Source organism: Pristiophorus japonicus, chromosome 7 (genome assembly GCF_044704955.1).
Source record: "Pristiophorus japonicus isolate sPriJap1 chromosome 7, sPriJap1.hap1, whole genome shotgun sequence".
Lineage (NCBI taxonomy): Eukaryota > Metazoa > Chordata > Chondrichthyes > Pristiophoridae > Pristiophorus > Pristiophorus japonicus.
Window position 1 is genome coordinate 244,131,351 of NC_091983.1, and position 12,557 is coordinate 244,143,907.

Here is a 12,557-nt window from a genome sequence, read left to right on the forward strand (position 1 = left end):
TCGAGGAAACATAGAATGCCTTCATGAGAGGAGTGGAAATGATATCATTTCTAAAAGTTTGTATATGTCAAACACAAGCTAAATATGAAACAGTTTTAGTAATTGTCTAATTTTATACATTTTTTGAGTACTATGAGCACCCTTAGGGTTCCAAAATGGTTACTGTTATGTATGCAATCAATTATTAAGGATGTCATAGCAGCGCATTTGGAAAGAGGTGACATGATGGGTCCAAGTCAGCATGGATTTGTGAAAGGGAAATCATGCTTGACAAATCTTCTGGAATTTTCTGAGGATGTTTCCAGTAGAGTGGACAAGGGAGAACCAGTTGATGTGGTATATTTGGACTTTCAGAAGGCTTTTGACAAGGTTCCACACAAGAGATTAATGTGCAAAGTTAAAGCACATGGGATTGGGGGTAGTGTGCTGACATGGATTGAGAACTGATTGTCAGACAGGAAGCAAAGAGTAGGAGTAAATGGGGACTTTTCAGAATGGCAGGCAGTGACTAGTGGGGTACCGCAAGGTTCTGTGCTGGGGCCCCAGCTGTTTACACTGTACATTTGTGATTTAGACGAGGGGATTAAATGTAGTATCTCCAAATTTGCGGATGACACTAAGTTGGGTGGCAGTGTGAGCTGCGAGGAGGATGCTATGAGGCTGCAGAGTGACTTGGATAGGTTAGGTGAGTGGGCAAATGCTTGGCAGATGAAGTTTAATGTGGATAAATGTGAGGTTATCCACTTTGGTGGTAAAAACAGAGAGACAGACTATTATCTGAATGGTGACAGATTAGGAAAAGGGGAGGTGCAACGAGACCTGGGTGTCATGGTACATCAGTCATTGAAGGTTGGCATGCAGGTACAGCAGGCGGTTAAGAAAGCAAATGGCATGTTGGCCTTCATAGCGAGGGGATTTGAGTATAGGGGCAGGGAGGTGTTGCTACAGTTGTACAGGGCCTTGGTGAGGCCACACGTGGAGTATTGTGTACAGTTTTGGTCTCCTAACCTGAGGAAGGACATTCTTCCTATTGAGGGAGTGCAGCAAAGATTCACCAGACTGATTCCCGGGATGGCGGGACTGACCTATCAAGAAAGATTGGATCAACTGGGCTTGTATTCACTGGAGTTCAGAAGAATAAGAGGGGACCTCACAGAAACGTTTAAAATTCTGATGGGTTGAGACAGGTTAGATGCAGGAAGAATGTTCCCAATGTTGGGGAAGTCCAGAACCAGGGGTCACAGTCTAAGGATAAGGGGTAAGCCATTCAGGACCGAGATGAGGAGAAACTTCTTCACCCAGAGAGTGGTGAACCTGTGGAATTCTCTACCACAGAAAGTTGTTGAGGCCAATTCACTAAATATATTCAAAAAGGAGTTAGATGAAGTCCTTACTACTAGAGGGATCAAGGGGTATGGCGAGAAAGCAGGAATGGGGTACTGAAGTTGCATGTTCAGCCATGAACTCATTGAATGACGGTGCAGGCTAGAAGGGCCGAATGGCCTACTCCTGCACCTATTTTCTATGTTTCTATGTTTCTATGTTTCTGTGCAACACCTTGTAACCAGCATTTTACCACCACCAGAGGGCGCATCTGCTGGAGTCCCAAGGGATCCCAGCATCCCTTGGGAGCACTTCATTTAGGCAGGCCTTCCATGCTGTGCCAGCACTCTGGAGTCAGAATGAAAAGACTAAGGTCACACTTACTCAAGTCTATAGTACTCAGTCACATTGCTTTATTTGAGACATAACAACTGGCGACGAGTAATAGATAACAAACCATCACGCGAAAATGCAGAGAACTGTTGGTATCGTGGAGAAGGTGACGATTGGGAAGCCTTTGTGGAGCGACTCAACCAATACTTCGTGGCCAATGTGCTGGAAGGGAATGAGAACACTGCCAAATGAAGGGCGATCCTCTTCACCGTCTGCGGGGCAACGACCTATGGCCTCATGAAGAATCTTCTTTCTCCGGTGAAACCAACAACCAAATCATATGAAGAACTGTGTACACTAGTCTGGGAGCACCTAAATTCGAAGGAGAGCGTTCTGGTGGCAAGGTATCGATTTTATACATGTCAACGGTCTGAAGGCCAGGAAGTGGCGAGCTATGTCGCCGAACAAAGGATCCTTGCAGGAGATTGCGAATTCGGTGGATTCCTGGAGCAAATGCTAAGAGACTTTTTAGTGCTTGGCATTGGCCTTGAGGTTATGCCTTCTCAAACTATTGACTGTTGAAACACTGAACCTGAGCAAAGCCATAACGACAGCCCAGGCATTTATATCCACCACAATAACACCAAATAAATTTTGCAGCATAAAGATGCATCAGCAAGTACTGTACACAAAGCCTGCAGCTGCATGACATCAGATGACTCAGAGTCCACCATCAAGTGTGAATGTGAGACAAGTAACACCTTGTTGGCGCTGCGGAGGTGATCATCGAGCCCATCAATGCCACTTCAAACACTGTGCGTGCAAAGGCTGTGGAACAATGGGACACCCCCAGCAAATGTGCAGACGAGCTGCAAACCCTGCAAATCACCAAGTTGCAGAGGAAGACTGATCCATGGCGGATTAAAATGAACTAGAGACTCGAACCGAAGAGGCAGAAGTGTACGGGGTACACACCTTCACCACAAAATGTCCAGCGATCATGTGAAAAGTTGAACTGAACGGAATTCTAGTATCCAAGGAATTGGACACGGGTGCGAGTCATTCTATCATGAGCAAAGAGGCCTTCGAGAGGCTGTGGTGCAACAAGGTACAAAGGCCCAAGCTGAGCCCTATTCATACCAAGCTGAGAACTTACGCTAAACAGCTGATCCCTGTAATTGGCAGTGCAGCAGTAAAAGTCTCCTATGATGGAGCAGTGCACGAACTATCACTATGGATTGTACCAGGAGATGGCCCCACACTGTTCGGCAGAAACTGGCTGGGAAAAATCCGCTGGAACTGGGACGACATCCAAGCGCTTTCGTCCATCGACGACGCCTCATGTGCCCAGGTTTTGAGCAAGTTCCTGTCGTTGTTTGAGCCAGGCATCGGAAAGTTCTATGGGATGAAGGTGCAGATCCACTTGGTTCCCGGTACACGACCCATCCACCACAAGGCACGTGCGGTGCCATACATGATGCAAGAGAAAGTGGAGATCGAGCTGGACAGGCTGCAACGAGAGGGCATCATTGCGCCGTTTGAGTTCAACGAGTGGGCCAGTCCGATTGTTCCAGTTCTCAAGGGCGATGGCACGGTCAGAATATTTGGGGACTATAAAGTAATGATTAAATGTTTTTCGCTGCAGGACCTATACCCGCTACCCAAGGCAGAGGATCTATTTTCGACGCTGGCAGGAGGGAAGACGTTCACCAAGTTGGACCTGACCTCGGCCGACATGACGCAGGAGCTGGCGGAATCTTCGAAAGGCCTCACCTGCATCAACACGCACAAAGGTCTGTTCATCTACAATAGATACCCATTTGGGATTCGATCGGCCGCGGCTATTTTTCAAAGGAACATGGAGAGCCTGCTAAAGTCGGTTCCGCGCACCGTGGTTTTCCAGGACGACATATTGATCACAGGTCGGGACACCATCGGACACCTACAGAACCTGGAAGAGGTTCTAAGTCGGCTAGATCGTGTGGGACTCAGGTTGAAACGTTCGAAGTGTGTTTTCCTGGCGCCAGAAGTCGAGTTCTTAGGAGAAGAATCGCGGTAGATGGCATCAGACCCACCGACGCCAAGACGGAGGCCATCAAGAACGCGCCGAGACCACAGAATGTGATGGAGCTGCGGTCGTTTCTGGGACTCCTCAATTATTTTGGTAATTTCCTACCCGGATTAAGCACCTTGCTAGAACCCTTACATGTGTTGCTACACAAGGGAGATGACTGGGTATGGGGGAAATTGCAAGAGATGCTTTTGAGAAAGCCAGAAATCTGTTCTGTATGACCCATGTAAGCATGTAGTGCTAGCTTGCGATGCGTCTTCGTACAGGGTCGGGTGTGTATTACAACAAGCAAACGAATCGGGAACATTGCAACCAGGAGTTTGTCCAAGGCCAAAAACACCTACACAATGATTGAAAAAGAAGCTCTGGCATGCGTTTAAGGGGTGAAAAAAAATGCACCAGTATCTTTTTGGGCTTAAGTTCGAATTAGAAACTGACCATAAGCCGCTCATATCACTATTCTCAGAGAGTAAAGGTATTAATACCAATGTCTCTGCTCGCATCCAAAGATGGGCGCTCATGCTGTCTAAATATAACTATGTAATTCTCCACAGGCCAGGCACAGAAAACTGCGCTGATGCCCTCAGTAGGCTACCATTGCCCACCACCGGGGTGGAAATGGCACAGTCTGCAGACTTGCTCCTGGTGATGGATTCGTATGAAAACGAAAATCACCCGTAACGGACCACCAGACCAGGACCTGGACCAGCCAGGATTCTTTACTATCCCTTGTAAAAAACTGTGTCCTCCATGGGAGCTGGTCCAGCATCCCAGCGGAGATGCATGAAGAGATCAAGCCATTCCAGGGGCGTAAAGATGAAATGTCCATACAGGCAGACTGTCTTTTGTGGGGTAATCGTGTGGTTTTGCCGAAGAAAGGCAGGGGAACGTTCATATGCGACCTACACAGTACCCACCCAGGCAGAGTAATGATGAAAGCTATAGCCAGATCTCATGTGTGGTGGCCCGGCATCGACTCAGATTTGGAGTCTTGCGTGCGCCAATGCAACATGTGCTCTCAACTGAGCAAAGCGCCCAGGGAGGCACCGCTAAGTTTGTGCTCATGGCCCTCCAAACCGTCTAGGAGCCACGTTGACTTCGCTGGCTCGTTTCTAGGCAAAATGTTTTTGGTTGCGGATGCTTATTCAAAATGAATTTAGTGTGTAATAATGTCTGTAAGCATGTCCACTGCCACCATCGAAAGCCTACGGCCTGCCTGATATCCTTGTCAGCAACAATGGGCCATGCTTCAAGGAATTCATGACTCGCAATGGGATCAAACACTTCACATCTGCTCCGCTCAAGCCCGCATCTAACGGCCAGGCAGAACGGGCAGTCCAAACCATCAAGCAAAGCTTGAAACGCGTGTCGGAAGGCTCCCTGCAGACCCACCTGTCCCGAGTCCTGCTCAGCTACTGCACAAGACCCCACTCGCTCACCGGGGTTACCCTTACCGAACTGCTCATAAAAAGGGCACTCAAAAGAAGGCTCTCTCTAGTCCATCTTGATCTCCATGATCATGTCGAGGGCAGGCGGCATCAACAAAGCATGTACCATGATCGTGCAAATTTGTCACGCGATATTGAAGTCAATAACCCTGTATTTGTATTCAACTATGGACATGGTCCCAAATGGCTAGCTGGCACTGTCGTAGCCAAAGAAGGGAGTAGGGTGTTTGAGGTCAAACTTGCAAATGGACTAACTTACAGAAATCATTTGGATCAAATCAAACTGCGATTCACAGACAGCCACGAGCAACCTGAAGAGGACACCACCAAATTCGATCCTCCGATACACACACAAGTGGCAACTGACATCACGATTGACCACGAATCTGAACTCATCAACCCCAGCAGCGCAGCAAGGCCAGCTGCGCAGCAGCCCAGCGAAGGCCCAACCAACTCACCTGCACCTGTGTTTGTACCGAGATGATCGACTCGGGAGCGGAAAGCCCCAGATCATCTCATCCTATAAATAAGTGTACTATTGATTTTGGCGGGGGGTGATATTATGTATGCAACACCTTGTAACCAACATTGTACCGCCACCAGAGAGTGCATCTGTTGGAGTCCCAAGGGATCCCAGCATCCCTTGGGAGCACTGTATATAAGCAGGCCTCTCATGCTGTGCGAGCACTCTGGAGTCAGAATAAAGAGACTAAGGTCACACTTACTCAAGTCTACAGTACTCAGTCACATTGCTTTATTTGAGACATAACAGTTACCCTGGTGCACGCGCACTTCTGTGTGCTGTACACTAGATGCCCTCTTGGTACAAACGATAGTGTGCACGCAGTTAATATCTACCGGAAGTATGCAGAGCAGGCAGATCATGATGCCAATCGGCATGCAACGCTGATTTGATGCCAGTGCTGCCCCTTTGCCACTCAACACTTCAAGCCCTATCTTAAGCTCACACAGCTGAACACACATTGAGCAGCAGGAAGGAAGAACCCCTCCAGTGCTATTTAAAGGGATCATCAACTAGAGGTCGAGGATTTGGGAGGTGCTGTCGAAGGAACCTTGGCGAGTTGCTTCAGTGCATCTTGTAGATGGTACACAGTGCAGCTACGGTGCGCCGGTGGTGGAGGGAGTGAATGTTTAAGGTGATGGATTGGGTGCCGATCAAGCAAGCTGCTTTGTTTTGGATGGTGCCGAGCTTCTTGAGTGTTGTTGGAGCTGCAGTCATCCAGGCAAGTGGAGTGTATTCCATCACACTCAATGATTTGTGCCTTGTAGATGGTGGAATGGCTTTGGGGAGTCAGGAGGCGAGACACTTGCCTCAGAATACCCAGCCTCTGACATGCTCTTGTAGCCACAGTATTAACGTGGCTGGTCCAGTTACGTTTCTGGTCAATGATGACCCCCATTATGCTGATGGTGGGGGATTTGGTGATGGTAATCCCGTTGTATGTCAGGGGGAACTTGTTAGGCTCTCTCTTGTTGGAGATACTCACTGCCTGGCACTTGTGTGGCACGAATTTTAATTGGCACTTATCAGTCCAAGCCTGAATGTTGTCCAGGTCTTGCTGCATGTGAGTATGGACTGTTTTATTATCTTGCGAGTTGCGAATGGAACTGACCACTGTGTATTCATCAGCAAATATACACACTTCTGATCTTATGATGGAGGGAAGGTCATTGATGAAACAGCTGAAGATGGTTGGGCCAAGGACACTGCCCTGAGGAACTCCTGCAGTGATGTTCTGGGGCTGAGATGATTGACCTCCAACCATCACAACCATCTTCCGTTGCACTATGTATGATTTCAGTCAGCGGAAAATTTCCTCCTGGTTCCTATTGACTTCAGTTTTACTGGGGCTCCTTGAGGCCACACTCGGTCAAATGCTGTCTTGATATCAAGGGCAGTCACTCTCATCTCACCTCTGGAATTCATCTCTTTTTTCTGTGTTTGGACTAAGGCTGTAATGAGGTCTGGAGCTGAGTGGTCCTGGTGGAACCCAAACTAAGCATCGGTGAGTAGATTATTGATGAGTAAGTGCCGCTTGATAGCACTGTCAATGACACCTCCCATACGTTGTTGATTATTGAGAGTAGCCTGATGGGGCGGTAATAAGCCAGATTGGCTTTGTCCTGCTTTTTGTGGCCAAGGTATACCTGTGCAGTTTTCCAGTGTCCGTTAGGTGCCAGTGTTTTATGTACTGGAACAGCTTGGCTCGAGGCACGGCTGGTTTTGGTGTGCAAGTCTTCAGCACGACATCCATGATGTTGTCGGGGCCCATAGCCTTTGCTGTATGTATCCAGTGCGCTCAGCCGTTTCTTGATATTATGTGAAGTGAATCGAATTGGCTGAATATTGGCTTCTGTTATGTTGGAGACCTCTGGAGGAGGCTGAGATGGATCATCCGCTCGGCACCTCTGGCCGAAGGTGGGTGCTAATGCTTTAGCCTTTGTCTTTTACACTCGTATGCTGGACTCTGCCATGATTGAAAATGGGAATGTTCATGGAGTCTCCTCCTCTCATTAGTTGTTTAATTGTCCAGCACCATTCACGACTGGGATGTGGCAGGACTGTAGAGCTTTGATCTGATACATTGGTTGTGTGATTGCACAGCTCTATCTATAGCATGGTATTTCTGTTGTTTAGCATGCATGTAGTCCTGAATTGTAGTTGGACCAGATTGGCACCTCATTTTTAGGTACATCTGGTGCTGCTCCTGGCATACTCTTCTGCACTCCTTATTGAACCAGGGCTTGTACCCTGGCCTGATGGTAATGGTAGAGTGAGGGATATGCCAGGCCATGAGGTTACAGATTGTGGTGGAATGCAACTCTGCTACTGTTGATGGCCCAGAGTGCCTTACGGATGCCCTGTGTGAAGATGCATTGACCTTAACCATGCGGCAAGAAGTTTAATGAGATCATTAAACTTCTTGCCGCACTGCATCCAGGTCCTCGGGACTACACTGCTGGCATTGACCACTGCGGCTAACTGTTCTTACTGACTTTTCACTATTTGTTTGAAGGGCCTCCTGGGCATCTGCAGATAAACCACACCTCTCCTCGTTTCTACTTCCTCCACCAAGACCTCCAATGCAAGGTTGGAAATCCTGGTTATAGGCTATCTCCCATGTTTATTCATTCTTCTGTCTTTCCTCGGTCAGATTCAACTCACATAGGACTCCCAGCACCTGCTCCAACCACAATGCACCTACCCTTTAAGAGGTGCAGGCTAGCTTTAAGCAGTGCAGGCTAGCTTTAAGTAGTGCTAGCAAGTATCGATTTTGGAGCCACTGCTGATGTGTGCAGACAATCAATAGCGTGATTAGCGCCAGCTCCATGCAGAAATCATGTTAATGAGCAGGCAGCACAAGGATGCGTGCACTACATCGAACGGCACGGTATAATTATGCATCGTGATCTCTGCGCCCATTTTTGAGGGATATCCAAGTTAGTTTAACCATTGAGTTTAACCATCACATAAAGAGGAGGATTACTGATACTGATCACAGAGCAATTACGGCTGATGTGGAAATGTGCTGTTCTCGTTTATATTTTATATGAAAAAACACACCTGCTCATTTCACCCAATTTTCTGACCTGCATTCAATAAAAAAAACTGAAATTAAAATGAAAAATAAAATTATAAACAATCAATCATTGGTCATCACAAATTACTCGTTGCAATGGCCAAGCAACATTCCATGATAAAAGCGAGGAACAACATGGGTCCCTATGAGGCAGAGGCAAGAGAAATTATAACGGGGAAGAACGAACTGGCAGAGACGTTAAACAAATATTTTGTATCTTTCTTCAAAGTAGAAGACACAAGAAAAGAATACCGGAAGTAACAGTCTAATGAGAGGGAGGAACTTAAAGTAATTAATATTAGTAAAGAAAAAAGTACTGGAGAAATTAATGGGACGATAAACTGACAATCCCCTGGACCTGATTGCCCACATCCTAGGGTTTTAAAAAAGGTGGCTGCAGAGATAGTGGATGCTTTGGTTTTGATCTTCCTGAATTCTCTAGATTCTAGAACGCTCCGTATGTAGCAAATTTAACCTCGCTATTCCTGAAAGGAGGGAGACAGAAACAGGCTAGTTAGCCTGACATCAGTAGAAGGGAAAATGTTAGAATCTTATTATTAGGGTTGTGGTAACAGGTCGCTTAGAACATCATAATATGATTTGGCCGAGCTAACATGGTTTTATGATTCCCTTAATGCCTAAATATCTATTGATCTTCATCTTGAATATACTCAATGACTGAGCAGACTATAAATAATAATATGGTGACCTCAGCAGCGCACCCTGCCCTTTAGGGGCGGAAGCGCAGCCCAGACACGCTCAGCTTCCCGACAGGAAAAGCTGTCAGTGGCACAGACTTGCGGCGGCGCTGCTCCCATGGGACAATTTCTCACGGGGCAATTTCACATGGGGCAATTTCTCACGGGGCAATTTCCCGCAGAGGTCAGAAAGAGGGTCGCCGCCGGTCGGTAAGAGGCCTGTGTGTGCCCGACGTTATGGGAAAACAGTCGGAGCGGAAACTCATTCCCGCCGCTTCCGGCCCGGGAGCAATTTTGGAAGGGTCGGCCCATCCGGCTGTCCCCGCTCGGTAAGGCCTCCCTGCTCCATTTCCGCCTTTTAGAGGTAGTAAAGGAGACTACAAAGGTATGAGGGCATAGTTGGCTAAAGTGGGTTGGGAAAATAGATTAAAGTATGGGACGGTTGATGAGCAGGAGCAGACATTTAAGGAGATATTTCATAACTCGCAACAAAAATATATCCCAATGAGAAGGAAAGACGATAAGAGAAGGGATAACCATCCGTGGCCAACTAAGGAAATAAGGGATGGTATCAAATTGAAAACAACGGCATACAATGTGGCCAAGACTAGTGGGAGGCCAGAGGTTTGGGAAAGCCAGCCAAGGACGACTAAAAAAATGATAAAGAAAGGGAAGACAGATTAGGAAAGTAAACCAGCATGAAATATAAAAACAGATATTAAGAGTTTCTACAGGTAAATAAAAAGGAAAAGAGTTGGTCCCGTTGAGGATAAGACTGGGGAATTAATAATGGGGAACAGGGAAATGGCAGAGACGTTGAACAAATATTTTGTATCAGTCTTCACAATAGAAGATACTAAAAATATCCCAATAGTGGATAATCAAAGGGCTATAGGGAGGGAGTAACTTAATAAAATCACTATCACTAATGAAGTAGTACTCAGTAAAATAATTGGACTGAAGGTGGACAAGTCTCCTGGACCTGATGGCTTATATCCTAGGGTATTAAAAGAAGTAGCTACAGAGTAAGTGAATGCTTTGGTTGTAATCTACCAAAATTCCCTGGATTCTGGGGTGGTCCCAGCGGATTGGAAAACTGCAAATGTAATGCACCTATTTAAAAAAGGAGGTAGTCAAAAAGCAGGAAACTATGGACCAGTTAGCCTAACATCTGTCGTTGGGAAAATGCTGGAGTTCATTACTAAGGAAGCAGTAACGGGACATTTGGAAAAGCATAATTCAATCAAGCAGAGTCAGCATGGTTTTATGAAAGGGAAATCGTGTTTGACAATTGAAAAATTTGCTGGAGTTTTTTGAGGATGTAACGAGCAGGGTGGATAAAGGGGAACCAGTGGATGTGGTGTATTTGGATTTCCAGAAGGCATTTGATAAGGTGCCACATAAAAGGTTACTGCACAAGATAAAAGTGCAAAGGGATATAGACAGGCTAAGTGAGTGGGCAAAAATTTGGCAGATGGAGCATAATGTGGGAAAATATGAGGTTATCCACTTCAGCGGAAAAAATAGAAAAGCAAATTAAAATTCAAATGGAGAAAAATTGCAAAGTGTTGCAGCACAGAGAGACCTGAGGGTCCTTGTGCGTGAAACACAAAAAGTTAGTGTGCAGATACAGCAAGTAACCAGGAAGGCAAATAGAATGTTGGCCTTTATTGCAAGAGGGATAGAGTATAAAAGCAGAGAAGTTCTGCTACAACTGTACAGGGTATTGGTGAGGCCACACCGAGAGTACTGCGTACAGTTTTGGTCTACGTATTTAAGAAAGGATATACTTGCATCGGAGGCTGTTCAGAGAAAGTTCACTCGGTTTAATTCGGAGATGAGGGGGTTGACTTATGAAGATAGGTTGAGTAGGTTGGGCCTATACACATTGGAGTTCAGAAGAATGAGAAGTGATTTTATCGAAACATATAAGATAATGAGGAGGCTCGACAAGGTGGATGAAGAGAGGATATTTCCACTCATAGGGGAAACTAAAACTAGGGGATGTAGTCTCAGAATAAGGGGTCGCCTATTTAAAACTGAGATGAGGAGGAATTTCTTCTCTCAGAGGGTTGTAAATCTATGGAATTCTCTGCTCCAGAGAGCTGTGGAGGCTGGGTTTTTGAATATATTTAAGATGGAGATCGACAGATTTTTGAGCGATAAGGGAGTAAAGGGTTATGGGAAGCGGGCAGGGAAGTGCAACTGAGTCCATGATCAGATCTGTTATATATGCGGACTTGTATTTACTCTGTACAGCCACCAGAGGGCTCTTTCCCTGGAGTCCCAAGGGATCCCATAATTCCTTGGGAGCACAGGTATTTAAGAAGGCTTCACAGATTGGAGAGGCACTCTGGAGACCTGCAATAAAAGATTAAGGTCACACTTTACTTTGAGCTCACAATGTTCAGTCTGACTCTTTCTCCATACACAACAAGATCAGCCATGATATTAAATGGCGGAGCAGGCTCGAGGGGCTAAATGGCCTACTACTGCTCCTAGTTCTTATGTTCTTATGTTCTTAACAGTGTTGTTGTTGCTCAGCCTAGATAATGCTCTTAAGTCTCTGGATCCCTTGTGCATGAAACCTTGATCCCTTGATCTTCTGACTCAGAGGCGAGATTGCTATCACTGAACTGAGGTTACTAGAGAAGAGGTGGCTGTAATTTAAAAGGTCAGAAAAGCCCCAAAGGTCAATGGAGCCTCAACCTTGTAGGCCTTGGTAAAAATGGGTCATGAACCCTGGTCTTGCCTCCCCACTGACATTCACATGCAGCGGGCAGAGAAGGGGCAGCCAGCAGCAATTCCACAGGGACAAGTGGAGATGAAAATCCAAGTTGATGTGGTGAGGTGGTGGTAGGACTGACTGACAGATTTTGCCTCATTCTCCATTATTATCTAAGCCCATCACAGAGGAGAATCCGACTCAGCAGTACCGTTCTTCACGGTTAATTTTTGCATAATCAGAATTCAGTGACAAAAAGTTAAGCAGAATTAATAGATTTATGTGACTGTGATTACTGCAACTCACAGCTTAAGAGCTAGAACTTGCTGGCCCTGCAATTCCTTGTAGGTCCCACTG

At 46.3% G+C, this 12,557-nt stretch overlaps 1 protein-coding gene across 2 annotated transcripts in view; it reads right to left on the reverse strand.

Moving 5' to 3' along the window:
- Window positions 1-12,557, reverse strand: part of LOC139267485 (dynein axonemal heavy chain 8-like) — a 2,569,686-nt gene that overhangs the window by 95,088 nt on the left and 2,462,041 nt on the right. The gene's annotated exons all lie outside the window — the stretch shown is intronic.